The sequence below is a fragment of the Amblyomma mixtum genome, chromosome 2, assembly GCF_055824585.1.
Source record: "Amblyomma mixtum isolate Tamu chromosome 2, ASM5582458v1, whole genome shotgun sequence".
Lineage (NCBI taxonomy): Eukaryota > Metazoa > Arthropoda > Arachnida > Ixodida > Ixodidae > Amblyomma > Amblyomma mixtum.
In genome coordinates, this window is record NC_143013.1 from 146,338,025 (window position 1) to 146,353,355 (window position 15,331).

At 52.7% G+C, this 15,331-nt stretch overlaps 1 protein-coding gene and 1 non-coding gene across 2 annotated transcripts in view; both read left to right on the top strand.

Annotated features, from left to right (window-relative positions):
* Nucleotides 1-15,331, top strand: part of LOC149361179 (monocarboxylate transporter 12-like) — a 194,183-nt gene that overhangs the window by 38,465 nt on the left and 140,387 nt on the right. The window lies entirely within an intron of this gene.
* On the top strand, nucleotides 2,278-2,349 carry TRNAT-AGU (transfer RNA threonine (anticodon AGU)). The gene has a single exon. It is a non-coding gene; the product is annotated as a tRNA-Thr (tRNA).

The following is a 15,331-nucleotide window of genomic DNA, read 5'->3' on the forward strand; positions in this document are numbered from 1 at the left end:
CGCAGCATTCTTTTTGCAGCAGTGCTGCGTTTATATTGGCTGCTTTCTGGAGGGGTGTGTCCTGTGCTTGACTGGTTATCGTGCGCAGCGAAGGGCACGACCTGAGGCGTTTTCAGGACGGTCATGACCGACACATGACTTTTTTCTGTGCCGCGGGCACGGAGCTCAAATAGCCGCGCATTGCAATGAGCTCTGGTTTATGGTTTATGGTCTAGGGGAGTTTAACGTCCCAAAGCGACTCAGGCTGTGAGGAACGGCGTTGTGCAGTGCTTCGGAAATTTCGACCACCTGGGGTTCTTTACTGTGCACTGACATCGCACAGTACACGGGCCTCTAGAATTTCGCCTCCATCGAAATTCGACCGCAGCGGCCGGGATAGAACCTGCGTCTTTGGGGTCAGCAGCCGAGCGCCATAACCACTGAGCGCAATGAGCTCTGAGGGCTTGCGTTTTGCTCTTGAAAGTGTTAAAAATGTGAAGAAGTTCTCATAAAAGTGCTATTAAACTGTCTTGCTTTCGTTTTCCCAATTGCAACGCCTTAGTAAGTCTTCAAAACGAAGCCAAGACACGCTAGCAAGTGGCACGCGGGTTCGTGCTATCCTTAGCCGCACGACAGCACACTGAAAGTAGCGGTGGCTCAGTGATTATGGTGCTCGGCTGCTGACCCAAAAGACGCGGGTTCGATCCAGGCCGCGACGGTCAAATTTCTATGAAGGCGAAATTCTAGAGGCCCGTGTACTGTGCGATGTCAGTGCACGTTAAGGAACCTCAGGTGGTCGAAATTTCCGGAGCCCTTCACTACGGCGTCTCTGATAGCCTGAGTCGCTTTGGGACGTTAAACCCCATAAACCAAACCAAACAGAACCAAACCAAGCACATTGGAAGTGAGATTGTGAGGATAATTGTACGTTTACATACATTTATTGCGCACACAAATTCTGCATACTTGTGTCCAATAATACTGAAATAAATCAATTCACTCGCAAAGTACACCTAAGTCAAAGACGTCTGAGGTTTATTTGTGGAACTTCGAAGTGAGCGACATGCGTCTTGTTTGTACTTCTGTTGTACGCACTGACTAATTTACGACGGTTCGCAATATTTTGCAAATTAGCGTTGACGTAGTGTTTGATTATGTGGTCACTCAGCTGTTTATTTGTTTTTTTTTTTCAGTAAGCATTGACTTTATTGAAGTTCAATTTTGGTGCCAAGGTAACTATTGCGCATATATATATATATATATATATATATATATATATATATATATATGAAAGAAGCCAACAGCCACAAAAACCAAGGAGATTTTTTTTTAATTTTTATTTTTTTTTTCTTGTGGTGTTGATCAAGTAAGAATATTACTGAATATATTGTCGCTTAAAGGTGACTACTTAGAAAAGCAGAAGAAAAAACAACCACATGCCGCCGGTGGGCTCCTTGGTTTCTGTGGCTGTTGGCTTCTTTCATATTTATAACGAGCCCCTCATTCCCCTTCCCTTATATATATATATATATATATATATATATATATATATATATAAACGTAATTCGGTTGACACACGGTAGAAAAACAACAACTTAATTCTAACGTTTCGACCAGGGTCTGGCACTCTGACGAAGACCAGACCCTGGTCGAAACGTTAGAATAAAGTTGTTGTTTTTCTACCGTGTGTCAACCGAATTACGTTTATGTTCTACCGAATCCATCCGATCTTCACCCCCTTCTTATATATATATATATATATATATATATATATATATATATATATATATATAGCGAAGTATACGCTTCGTTAAATTGCGTTAACACGTTTTGGCGGGCTAGTTGGTTAAGCATCTTGAATAACGCTTCGTTAAAGGAAACATATTTATTCTACTCGACGTTTTGATCGGAAGACCGATCTTCTAAGATCGGTCTTCCGATCGAAACGTCGTGTAGAATAAATATGTTCCCTTTAACGAAGCGTATACTTCGCTAGATACTCTTGTAAGCACTCAAGTACTCCTATGCCTCCTATGCCTCCTATGGCGTCAAGGCTGCCAGAACCGAAGCCCTCGCTAAGCAATTAAGCAAACAACGAAAGGGGATGGAGGGGCTCGTTATAAGTATGAGAGAAGCCAACAGCCACTGAAACCAAGGAACACAGGGGATTTTTAATTGATTTATTTATTTTGTGGTATTGATCAATTTAGAATATAACGTGGGTGGCGCTGATGAACACTCTCAATGTTAGGTCACATGTAAATACAAACACCCCCGAAAGCAGCAGATCAGACAGCCGTCGCCGTAGCTCAGCGGTAGAGCACCGGACGAGTAATTGGGAGATCGTGGGTTCGGATCCCACCGGCGGCGTGTGGTTGTTTTTCTTCTGCTTTTCTAATCAATTAGCTTTAAGCGATAACATATTCAGTAATATTCTAAATTGATCAACACCACAAATTAAATAAATTAATTAAAAATCCCCTGTGTTCCTTGGTTTCAGTGGCTGTTGGCTTCTCTCATACTTATAACGAGCCCCTCCATCCCCTTTCGTTGTTTGCTTAATTGCTTAGCGAGGGCCTCGGTTCTGGCAGCCTTGACGCCATAGGAGGCATAGGAGGCATAGGAGTACTTGACTGCTTACAAGAGTATATAGCGAAGTATACGCTTCGTTAAAGGAAACATATTTATTCTACTCGACGTTTCGATCGGAAGACCGATCTTAGAAGATCGGTCTTCCGATCAAAACGTCGAGTAGAATAAATACGTTTCCTTTAACGAAGCGTATACTTCGCTATATATATATATATATATATATATATATATATATATATATATATATATATATACTTATATATTTATATATATATATATATATATATATATATTGTGAGACAGGAGACAGAGCGCCGGATGGAGCGAGCTTTAATGGCACCCGCAAGTATGGCGACCAACCCTTCGAAGAAGAAGATGATCGATGATGATGGTTATGTACAGATGAAGACGAAGGTCGCATGTTGTGCTTTGAGCGATGATGATGGATATGTACAGATGAAGACGAAGGTCGCATGTTGTGCTTACAATATTGATATAGCTCAGAAGTGGACGAAGAAGAAGTGCTTCGCCATCTCGCTGGTGACGAGGAAGAAGAAGTGGTTCGTCTTCTTGCTGGTGACCGCTCGGCAGACTGGAGCAGTTCTTGTGTCTCTGTGTGCTGTGTAATATTCGTGACAAATCTGGTGGAGGTGCTGGGTACGCTTCCAGACCCGCGTAGGCTACCGACCAATACGGATCTCACCCCAGTTCACCAGCGCCGCGGCCGCCGCCTCCGTGGAGCGTCCCCTGAATTTGGACTCCTTCCGGCTGCAACCAGGGCGACGCAACCCCGGCCTTCGGAGGCACCAGCTGCCATGGCAACTGAGACCACGCTCCCGGCGCACATCCTCTGTCATCAGCCACGAACACCCCCGTCGTTTCATGGCGACGTGTTCGAGGACGCCGAGGATTGGCTCGAGATATTCGAACGGGTTGCCCGTTACAACGGCTGGAGTGACAACCGTAAGCTCCACAATGTCTATTTTGCACTTGAAGAGTCGGCTCGGACATGGTTCGAAAATCATGAAGCTTCGTTTACGTCCTGGGAAGCTTTCTGCCGCAATCTTAAAGCCACTTTTCCGAATGCAGACCGTCGAGAGCGAGCAGAAGCTGCGTTACACTCGCGCAACCAGCGCCACAACGAGAGTGTACGCATGTACTACGAGGACATGACTCGCCTTTTTAAGCGCGCGGATCCCAACATGACAGAAGACAAGAAGCTTCGTCACCTCATGCGGGGTGTCAAGCAAGAGCTCTTCGCAGGACTCGTGCGCAGCCCACCAAGCACTGTGGCAGAGTTCCTCACCGAGGCGGCAACTATGGAGAAGACGCTGGAACAGCGAGCCCGCCAGTACAATCGCGACGTCAACACCTTCGGGCCTGATCCCATCTCCATGCCTCCCGGTATCGACGCGGCCTTTCTACGCGAGCTGGTCCGATCCGTCGTCAGAGAGGAACTGCAGGCCTTCCGTACGCCGTCCGAGACACCATCTTTCACGCCACTGAGCGAAGTCATCCGGGACGAGGTGCGCCTGGCAGCACAACAGCACCAGATTTCCGAGGTTCCTCGCCAGCCTGATGCAAGGCCCACGTATGCGTCCGTCCTGCGCCAGGCCCCTGGGTACGACGTCACTGCCGCGACTCCAGCAGTGCTCTCGTCGAGCTCCCCTCGTGGTGACGCTCCGCCAGCCTATCAGCGGCCGCGAAAGAGTGAAGTGTGGCGTGCCCCGGATCGTCGGCCCCTCTGCTATCACTGTGGCGAGGCGGGTCACCTCTACAGGGCGTGCCCATACCGCCGCGTGGGCCTGCGTGGTTTCGCGCCGGACGACCCGTGCCCTCAGAACGGGGAACGACCGTAGGAGATAGCATTCCATCTGTCGTCGCGCCAGAACCACATCACGTCAGGCCACCAGGAGGCTCGATCACCGTCGCCGCGACGCTACCGTTCTCCAAGCCCCCGTCAAGCCGCAGGCTACTCCGGACGCCGTTCTCCCAGTCCACGCCGGGAAAACTGATTCCAGCGGCCTCTGGAGGCAAGGCCGCTGATGCCGGGACTTGTGAAGATCCTCCTGCGCCACTACCACGCGACGATGTTTCTCCGGGAGCGAGTAGCGACAGCATCCGACGCGCTACCTCCGATTTGTGCGTCAAAATTGACGGAATCGACGTGACCGCTTTGCTGGATACTGGTGCCGACTATTCTGTCATGTGCCTGGCCCTTGCCGTACAACTGAAGAAAGTATTGACGGGGTGGTCGGGGCCTAGCATTCGCACTGCTGGGGGTCACCTGATTATCCCTGCCGGCAGGTGCACAGCTCGTGTCGATATCCGTGGTTTTGTGTACGTCGGCGAGTTTGTAGTCCTCCGTGAGTGTTCGAGGGACTTGATCCTCGGTCTTGACTTTCTCCACACGAACGGTGCTGTCATTGACCTCCACGAATCACGGGTCACGTTCTCGACGAAACGGGCCGTGGCACGCACTGACACAGACGATTCACGCTTCACTGCTCTGCGACTTGTTGACGACGACGTAATGGTGCCACCCCGGTCCAGTGTGCTAGTTCTCGTGAGGAATGATTTATTCCACGACTACGAAGGTGTCGCTGATAGCCACGTACCCCTGCTGCTCGAGAAAGGAGTAGCCATCGCTCGCGGGCTCGTCCAACTACAAGACGGTTGTGCTAGTGTGCTCCTTACAAATTTTGCCAACGAGTTGCAGCACCTCGCCAAGGGCACGGCTGTCGCCTTCCTGCATGACTTCGCTGTGGTGCCTCAAGTGTGCGCCCTGGAGACAAGCCCTGAAGACCAGGCCCCACCATGCCCTGTCCTTCCGTCCGTCAGAATCAATCCCGATTTGGCGCCTGAGCAGAAGGCTCTTCTCTCGGCGCTTCTAACCGACTTCGCGGGTTGTTTTGCCACAAGCTCCAGGGTCGGTCGTACGCCTGTCGCAAAGCATCGCATTATCACCGACGAGACTACACCACCCGTATGCCAGCGCCCATACCGCGTTACTTCGACGGAACGCGAAGCCATTAAAAGGCAAGTGGACGAAATGCTCGCCGACGATGTCATTCAACCGTCGACAAGTCCATGGGCGTCACCGGTAGTCCTCGTGAAAAAGAAAGACAACACCCTGAGATTTTGTGTCGATTACCGCAAACTGAACAACGTGACGAAAAAGGACGTTTACCCGCTCCCCAGGATTGATGATGCACTCGACAGACTACGTGATGCCAGGTTCTTTTCCTCCTTGGATCTCAAAAGCGGCTACTGGCAGATAGAGGTGGACGAGCGAGACCGCGAGAAAACTGCTTTTGTGACGCCTGATGGCCTATACGAATTTAAGGTGCTCCCGTTTGGACTATGCTCAGCGCCGGCCACTTTCCAACGCATGATGGACACTGTCTTGTCTGGGCTCAAGTGGCAGACGTGCCTCGTATACCTGGACGACGTCGTCATTTTCTCGCCCACCTTCGAGCAACACTTGGAGCGGCTGCGCACAGTGCTCCGGGCGCTCCAATGTGCGCAACTTACGATCAAGCCCGAGAAATGCTATTTCGGTTTTGAGGAGCTTCGTTTCCTCGGCCATGTTGTCAGCGCGCGCGGTGTTCTCCCAGATCCCGACAAGACCGCTGCTGTCTCCAGTTTCCCGCGTCCCACTGACAAAAAGACCCTTCGACGTTTTTTGGGACTGTGCTCTTACTATCGACGATTCGTCCAAGATTTTTCCAAAATAGCTGAACCCTTAACAGCGCTGACCAGAGACGACACACCCTTCTTGTGGGGAAGCGACCAAGAGGATGCTTTCGTGGAGCTCCGCCACCGCCTGCAACGTCCACCGATACTCGCCCATTTCGATGACGCCGCAGCAACTGACATACACACTGATGCTAGCAACGTAGGCCTTGGGGCGGTCCTGGTACAGTGGCAGGATGGCGCCGAACGAGTCATCGCATACGCAAGCCGTACACTTTCGCGCTCGGAATGCAACTATTCAACGACTGAGAAAGAATGTCTTGCGGTAGTCAGGGCCATCAGTAAGTTCCGCCCATACCTATACGGAAGACCATTTCGCGTTGTCAGTGATCACCACTCGTTATGCTGGCTGGCCAGCCTCAAAGATCCATCTGGGCGGTTGGCGAGGTGGAGCCTCCGTTTGCAGGAGTACGACGTAACGGTCGTGTACAAGTCGGGGCGGAAGCACCAAGATGCGGATTGTTTATCACGCGCGCCAGTGGACCTTGCTTCCCCGGAAATCACTGAAGACTTCTCTTTCCTTGGTGCTGTTAGCGCAACCGATATAGCGCAGCTTCAAAGGGAAGACCCAGAGTTAGCGCCGCTCATCGCGTACCTGGAAGGCTGCGACGGTTCCCGCATTCCTCGTGTTTTTCTTCGTGGACTCAAATACTTCACTCTGCAGAACGGCGTCCTCTACAAGCGCAACTTTGAGAGCAACACTGCAACATTTCTGCTCGTAGTACCGTCCGAGTTGCGACCTGATATCTTGAGCGCTTGCCACGACGAACCATCTGCCGGCCACCTGGGGGTCAGTCGTACCTTAGCGAGGATTCGGCAGAGGTACTACTGGCCAAGATTACTTCCATCAGTGCGGACATACGTCAAAACCTGTCGCGACTGCCAGCGCCGTAAGTCTCCTCCCTTCAAACCCGCAGGATTTCTTCATTCCATAGCGCCTCCGAAGACGCCTTTCCAACAAGTGGGAATGGACCTACTCGGCCCTTTCCCGAAGTCATCCACTGGAAAACGTTGGATTGCTGTCGCGACGGATTATTTGACGCGGTACGCTGAGACAACGGCGCTTGCAAACGGAACTGCTGTCGAAGTGGCTACGTTTTTTGTACACAACATCGTGCTGCGTCATGGCGCTCCTGCGGTTATAATTACTGACCGTGGAGCTGCTTTCACAGCCCGCTTGACTCAGGCAGTCCTAGATCTGACCCACACCAGCCATAGGCGTACAACAGCGTACCACCCACAGACAAATGGTTTGGTAGAGCGCCTTAACAGAACCCTGGCCGACATGCTCTCCATGTATGTGGATGTGGAGCATAAAACATGGGACCAAATTCTCCCATACGTAACGTTCGCTTACAATACGGCCCTGCAAGAGACAACGCGGCTCCCGCCCTTCCAGCTTGTCTTCGGTCGTCCAGTTGTTACTTCTTTGGATGCCATGTTGCCCGTCGACCCTCAGTGTGACCTAGAGCCAGATCTTGACGTCGCCACTTTCGTTCAGCGGGCTGAAGAAGCACGTCAACTGGCCAGGCAGCGAATACACCGTCAACAGCACGCCGACGCTGACCGCTACAATCTCGGACGGCGATTTGTTACGTACGAACCAGGCGACCACGTGTGGGTTTGGACACCAGTTCGTCGCCGTGGGTTGTCCGAAAAATTACTGCGCCGATACTTCGGACCTTACCGAGTTCTCCGCCGCATTAGCGACGTGACGTACGAAGTTTCACCGGCAACCCCAGGCCGCCCTTCGCGCAGACCACCGCATCCGGATGTTGTGCACGTCGTTCGTATGAAGCCGTACCACGACCGTCCTGCTGATTGTACTTGACGCTGAGTGCCACCGGTTGTGTGTCGTGATAGCTGTGTCTCACTTTCCGTGTCTAACCCATTTTCCCCTCTGTGAAAGCGGCCCGCATCGAGGCGATGCTGCAGGGGAGGGAGCAATGATACAGCTCAGAAGTGGACGAAGAAGAAGTGCTTCGCCATCTCGCTGGTGACGAGGAAGAAGAAGTGGTTCGTCTTCTTGCTGGTGACCGCTCGGCAGACTGGAGCAGTTCTTGTGTCTCTGTGTGCTGTGTAATATTCGTGGCAATATATATATATATATATATATATATATATATATATATATATATATATATATATATATATATATATATATATATATATATATAAGAAGGGGGTGAAGATCGGATGGATCCGGTACAACATAAACGTAATTCGGTTGACACACGGTAGAAAAACAACAACTTTATTCTAACGTTTCGACCAGGGTCTGGTCTTCGTCAGAGTGCCAGACCCTGACGAAGGCCAGACCCTGGTCGAAACGTTAGAATTTGTTGTTTTTGTTGTTTTTCTACCGTGTGTCAACCGAATTACGTTTATATATATTGAAAGGGGGTTCGCGTACTAGTGACCTCAGCTATACAGTTCGCCAAACAGCTGAGCGGACGGCAGCAAAATCAGTCAGTCTACACAGCCAGAGAGCTGGAGCCGCGCGCGCCGGCACACTTCGTCGTCAACTTCTTCGTCTGCCATCGAGGCAACCTGAGGCGCATTCATAATAGTTCAGGCGCGTTACTTGTAATTCACTACAATGGCCCCGGGATGGAAGAGGAGCCATCCTGGCGACCTATGGTGCTGGCAAGAGGAGCGGGTCGTAATAAGTCTTGAGGCGACTGACATGGACAAGCTCACGGCCGCGACGACGCAAGTCCGAAGAGGGTGTAAGCGGCTCTACAATATAATTAACAGGGGATGTTGATTCGACGACGCGGTAAGGGCCATGATGTTCTCTGCGAAATTGCGAAGACTGTCCTGGTGTAGTGGAGGGGACCCAAAGCCAAACTAATGAACCTGGAGAGAAAGCGTGCGCGGTTTGATGGGCATCGTGTTCATGCTTTCGGCGACCTTGGGAGTCCGAGGTGAAAGAACGGGCCAGTTGGCGACATTCCTCGGCGTGCTTGGCGAGTTCGGAAAGGGGCGTGCATTCGGAGGCGTCCGGAGTGTACGGCAAAACCGTGTCCATTGTGGAGGACGGCTCACGGCCATACAACAGGTAGAAAGGGGAAAATCCGGTGGTTGACTGGGTGGCGGTATTGTATGCGTACGTCACAAAAGGCAGCACAGAGTCCCAGTTAGACTGATCTGACGAGACGTACATGGTGAGCATATCGCCGAGAGTGCGATTAAAGCGCTCAGTCAGCCCGTTAGTTTGAGGGTGGTAGGCAGTGGTGGTCCGATGAATGATGCGACACTCTCTGAGGAGGGCTTCCACCACGTCCGAAAGAAAGACACGGCCTCGATCACTGAGCAACTCGCGCGGCGCACCATGGCGGAGAACAAAATTGTGCAGCAGGAATAGCCTCGGCGTAGGTTAAGGGAGCAACCGAAGGGACTGGATGCACAGGGGTTGAGATGGTCGGCGATGCCACCATGCGACGGCGACAGTGGCGGGCGACATGTCCCGCGTACCCACAGGAGTAACAGATGGGTCGGTTATCCGATGTGCGCCAAGGGTTGTAAAGCCGCTGCGGAGACGGCGAAGAAACCGGGGCTGGTCGTAGAGACGGCTGCGAAGGTCCAGGGCGTCAGACGACCGCAACCTCCACCAAATGAAAGGGGGTTCGCGTACTAGTGACCTCAGCTATACAGTTCGCCAAACAGCTGAGCGGACGGCAGCAAAATCAGTCAGTCTACACAGCCAGAGAGCTGGAGCCGCGCGCGCCGGCACACTTCGTCGTCAACTTCTTCGTCTGCCATCGAGGCAACCTGAGGCGCATTCATAATAGTTCAGGCGCGTTACTTGTAATTCACTACAATATATATATATATATATATATATATATATATATATATATATGAGAGAAGCCAACAGCTACATAAACCAAGGAGCACAGGGCATTTTTTTAATTTATTTATTTTTTTGTGGTGTTGATCAAGTAAGAATATTACTGTCGCTTAAAGCTAATTGATTAGAAAAGCAGAAGAAAGGACAACCACATGCCGCCGGTGGGATCCGAACCCACGACCTCCGAATTACGCGTCCGGTGCTCTACCTCTGAGCTACGGCGACGGCTGTCAAACCTTCTGCTTTCGGTGGTATTTATGTTTACAAATAACCTAACCTTGAGAGTGTTCATCTATATATATATATATATATATATTGTAGTGTGCCAACTGTGACAGGTTCCGCTACCGCCATGCGCCGACACTGCGCTGCGCCTGACGACGACGAAGTTATGCGCCGACACTACGCTGCGCCTGACGACGACGAAGTTCCCCCGCTCTCTTCTCTCTTGGTGCTGGCTACGCCCGTCTACGCTGCCAGACCCTGCACAGCGGTTCGGTCTCTTGAGGACGCCTAATAAACGCACCCCTACAATTGGTGCAGGTGCTGGGTTCGTCCCCTACCAACCTGGAACTCCGGAGCCGTACGCTGCCGCCTGTGTCAACCATGCCAAATGAGACTGCCCCAACACCGGCGGCCAGTTCAACCACCGTCATTTGTTCTGGCGCCATCCGGCAGCGTGACCCTGCCCTCTTCAGTGGCACTGCCGACCAAGATGTTGACGACTGGTTGTCATCGTATGAGCGAGTGAGCAGCTACAACAAATGGGATGACACTATCAAGCTGAGTAACGTCATCTTTTATCTCATGGACGTGGCGAACCTCTGGTTTCGAAACCATGAGGCGGACCTACCCACTTGGCCCGTATTTAAGAAGAGTTTTGCGGAAGTATTCGGCCGCCCTGCGGTGCGCAAGCTCCGTGCCGAACAGCGCTTACGGGACCGCGCTCAACACACCGACGAGACCTTCACAAGTTACATTGAGGACATCGTTGACCTCTGCAAACGTGTCAACGCCGCCATGCCAGAAGCGGATAAGATCCACCACATCCTCAAAGGCATCGCTGACGACGCATTTCAGATGCTCCTCGCGAAAAATCCTACCACCGTCAGTGAGGTTATTAAGCTTTGCCAGAGCTACGACGAGCTCCGCAAGCAGCGCGCTTCCACACGGCGTGCCGGTGTCTGCGACGAGGCCCTCTCTACACTGGCCCTGGGCGGTACTTCTCCTGAGGACTCCCCTCTTCTCAACCAAATCAAAGCCTTCGTTCGTGAAGAGGTCGCTCGCCAGCTGTCCCTCATATCACATTTTCAAGACCCCGCCCGCCAAGTTCCTGACTCGACCCCGTCTTTGGCTCCTACCATTCGCCGTGTCGTGCAAGACCAAGTCGCTGACCTGCTACCGTCAAGCCCTGTGCTCCCGCCTGTGACAGCACCCCTGACGTACGCCCAAGCAGTGGCCAGGCCACGACATACGCCGGCACCCGATTCCTACCAGGCCGCCCCTTCTTTCCGTCCGCCGCCGCCGTCTGAGCCCCCGTCTCAAGCTCCGTTCTCAAGAGTTCGCCCACATCCTACGAATCCCTGGCGTACTGCGGACAACCGACCCATCTGTTACGCCTGTGGTCAGCCCGGCCATGTCGCGCGGCTTTGCCGCCAGCGCCTTCCGCCTTCTCGACCTGATCTGCGCTCCTACCCGTACGATGCCGAACTATCCTCGCCGCGAAGTCCACCTGGTCCCCCCTTTGTTTCCCCTGATCGCCAAATTTACACCACTCGCCGATCGCCTTCCCCTCGACGCCGTTCCCCTTCTCCGATGCTGCGACGTTCTAGCTCCGCACTTGAGGGAAACTAACAGCCGCAGTTCCTGGGGCAAGAACTGCGCTTGTTTCGAACTCCTCAAGTCCTCCGTGTCGTCCCGCTAATGTAATCGTAGTGTTCGTGGAAGGTGCCAAGGTTCTCGCCCTCGTCGACACGGGCGCTGCAGTATCTGTTATAAGTGAAGCTCTCTGCAGCCGACTCCGCAAAGTGACTACTCCACTTTCTGACTTTTCGCTTCGCACCGCCTCATCAGAGCGCAGTCATCCCTCAGCCGCATGTACGGCCCGTGTCCTCATTCAAGATGTTTTGTACACCATCGAGTTTATTGTGCTGTCTCACTGCTCACACGACATCATCCTGGGATGTGACTTCCTTTCGACCCATCGTGCCGTTATTGACTGCGCTCGAGCTGAAATCGCCTTTTCTCCGCTGTGTGACGCTCCCTTTTGCGACGTACCTACGCAGTCTGCCAAACTTGTGGTCGCGACTGATACCGACATTCCTCCGTTTTCTGCTGCCCTCGTACCCCTCTCCTGTGCCGGCGTCACTCATTCAACTGTTTTCTTCACGCCTTCCGAAACCGCTTCCCGCCATCCCTGCCTCCTGCTTCCCTTTGCTGTTCTGACGATCGACCATGGACAAAGTGCAATTTACGTCTCGAACCCATCTTCGTGCCCGTCAGCAGTGCTCCGAGGTGAATGCCTCGGGCGTATTGAAGAACTTGATTCCTGCCTTCCCTACCCTATTCTTGATACCACCGCTTCCTTCGATGTCAATGTGCTCAGCTCCTGTGATGTTAAGAATGATCCACCGCCCTCCGACGTCTTCCACCGTGCCATTGACGCTGACCTTCCACCCGCGCTACGTGATCAACTCGTCGCCCTCCTCCAGCGCTTCAGGTCTTCTTTCGATCTTCCTCAGACTGCCTTGGGCCGTACGTCTGTCGTTGCGCACACCATCGACACCGGTACACACGCCCCTCTTCGCCAGCGCCCCTATCGTGTCTCGGCTTCTGAGCGCCGCGTCATTTCTGATCACGTGGACGACATGCTCCGTCGGGGTGTCATACAACCATCTCACAGTCCCTGGGCGTCTCCTGTTGTGTTGGTAAAAAAGAAAGATGGTTCCATCAGGTTCTGTGTTGATTACCGCCGGCTCAACAACATCACACGCAAGGACGTCTATCCCCTGCCACGAATCGATGACGCCCTGGACTGCTTGCAAGGAGCTGAGTATTTCTCCTCGCTGGATTTGAGGTCAGGTTACTGGCAGCTGCCTATGGCTGACACTGATCGCTCTAAAACTGCCTTCATAACACCTGACGGCTTATATGAGTTCAACGTCATGCCGTTTGGCCTTTGCAACGCCCCGGTAACTTTCGAACGCCTGATGGACACCATCCTTAGTGGACTCAAGTGGGAGAGTTGTCTTTGCTATCTCGATGACATCGTCGTCTTTTCTGCTGACTTTTCTTCTCATCTCATCCGCCTGGAGCGCGTTCTGACTTGTCTTACTGACGCTGGGCTCCAGATGAATTTGAAAAAGTGCCGCTTTGCTGCCCGACAACTCACCATTTTAGGACATGTAGTCTCTAAAGACGGCATTCTTCCGGACTCCGCCAAACTTCGTGCAGTTGCCGAATTTCCAAAGCCCACCTCACTGAAGCAGCTCCGTAGCTTCGTTGGCCTTTGCTCGTACTTCCGTCGCTTCATCTTAAATTTCGCCTCGATCATCGCTCCTCTGACCCAGCTACTCGCAGGCAGCTCCAACCTCTCCGCTTGGACGCCTGCTTGCGATGACGCCTTCGACACGTTGCGCCGCCTTTTGGTTTCGCCTCCTATCCTGCGCCACTTTGACCCGACTGCGCCTACTGAGATCCACACTGACGCCAGCGGTATTGGACTGGGTGCTGTTCTCACCCAACGCAAACCTGGCTTCCGTGAATATGTGGTCGCCTACGCCAGTCGGACCTTGAGCAAAGCGGAGGCCAACTATTCTGTTACCGAACGAGAATGTTTGGCCATCATTTGGGCCATTGGAAAATTTCGTCCCTATGTCTACGGTCGCCCGTTCTGTATAGTAACCGACCACCATGCCCTGTGCTGGCAGGCCTCTCTCAAAGACTCGTCAGGCCGCCTAGCTCGCTGGGCTCTGCGATTGCAGGAGTATGACATTCATGTCATTTACCGCTCCGGCCTCAAGCATAATGACGCGGACGCTCTTTCCCGCTCGCCGCTACCTAGTGCTTCATCGCCTGCTCCTGTGTCTGCTTACGACTTGTCCTCGCTTGCCACTGCCGACATGTCAACCGAGCAGCAGAAAGACCCTTGGATCGCCAGTCTTATTAACTTCCTTTCGAGTCCTACGACTGATAATTCGTCCCGTTCTCTCTTACGTCAAGCCCGTCACTTTTCTATTCGGGACGGTCTCCTCTACCGTCGCAATTACCTGTTCGACGGAAGCAAATGGCTCCTAGTGATCCCCCGCCATCTACGCACCGACATTTGCGCCGCTTTTCATGCGGACCCACAGTGTGCCCACGGCGGCGTGTTGAAAACCTACACGCGTCTGCGTCTTCGATTCTACTGGCGTGGCATGTACCGCTTTGTTCGCCACTTTGTGCGATCTTGCCCATCCTGTCAACGGCGTTAATGTCCGCCTCACACCTCGCCTGCTCCACTGCAGCCGTTACCCTGCCCTGCCCGCCCGTTTGACCGCGTTGGCATAGACCTCTACGGCCCCCTCCCTCCCACTCCCGCTGGTCACCGCTGGATTATCGTGGCCGTGGATCATCTCACACGTTATGCTGAAACGTCTCCATTACCATCTGCCTCCGCCCGCGACGTGGCCTCCTTTCTTCTAGAGAACCTGATTCTTCGCCATGGTGCTCCTCAAGAACTGCTCAGCGACCGCGGACGCGTATTCCTGTCTGACGCTCTTGAGGCCCTCCTCAAGGAATGCCGCATTATCCATCGAACCGCTTCGTCTTACCACCCTCAGACCAACGGCCTGACCGAGCGTTTCAACCGAACCCTCAGTGACATGCTGTCCATGTACGTCGACGCCAACCACTCCAACTGGGACCAAGTTCTTCCCTTCGTCACCTACGCATATAACACTGCGACACAAACCACCACTGGATTCTCTCCCTTCTTTCTTCTGTACGGCCGCGAGCCTCCCTGCACGATGGATACTCTTCTTCGCTACCGACCCGACATTTCCGAGTCCACGCCACTGTCCGACGCTGCCAGGTACGCCGAAGAATGCCGCCAGCTTGCTCGCTCGTTTACCACGCAGACCCAGTGGCAGCAAAAACATGACCGCGACACTT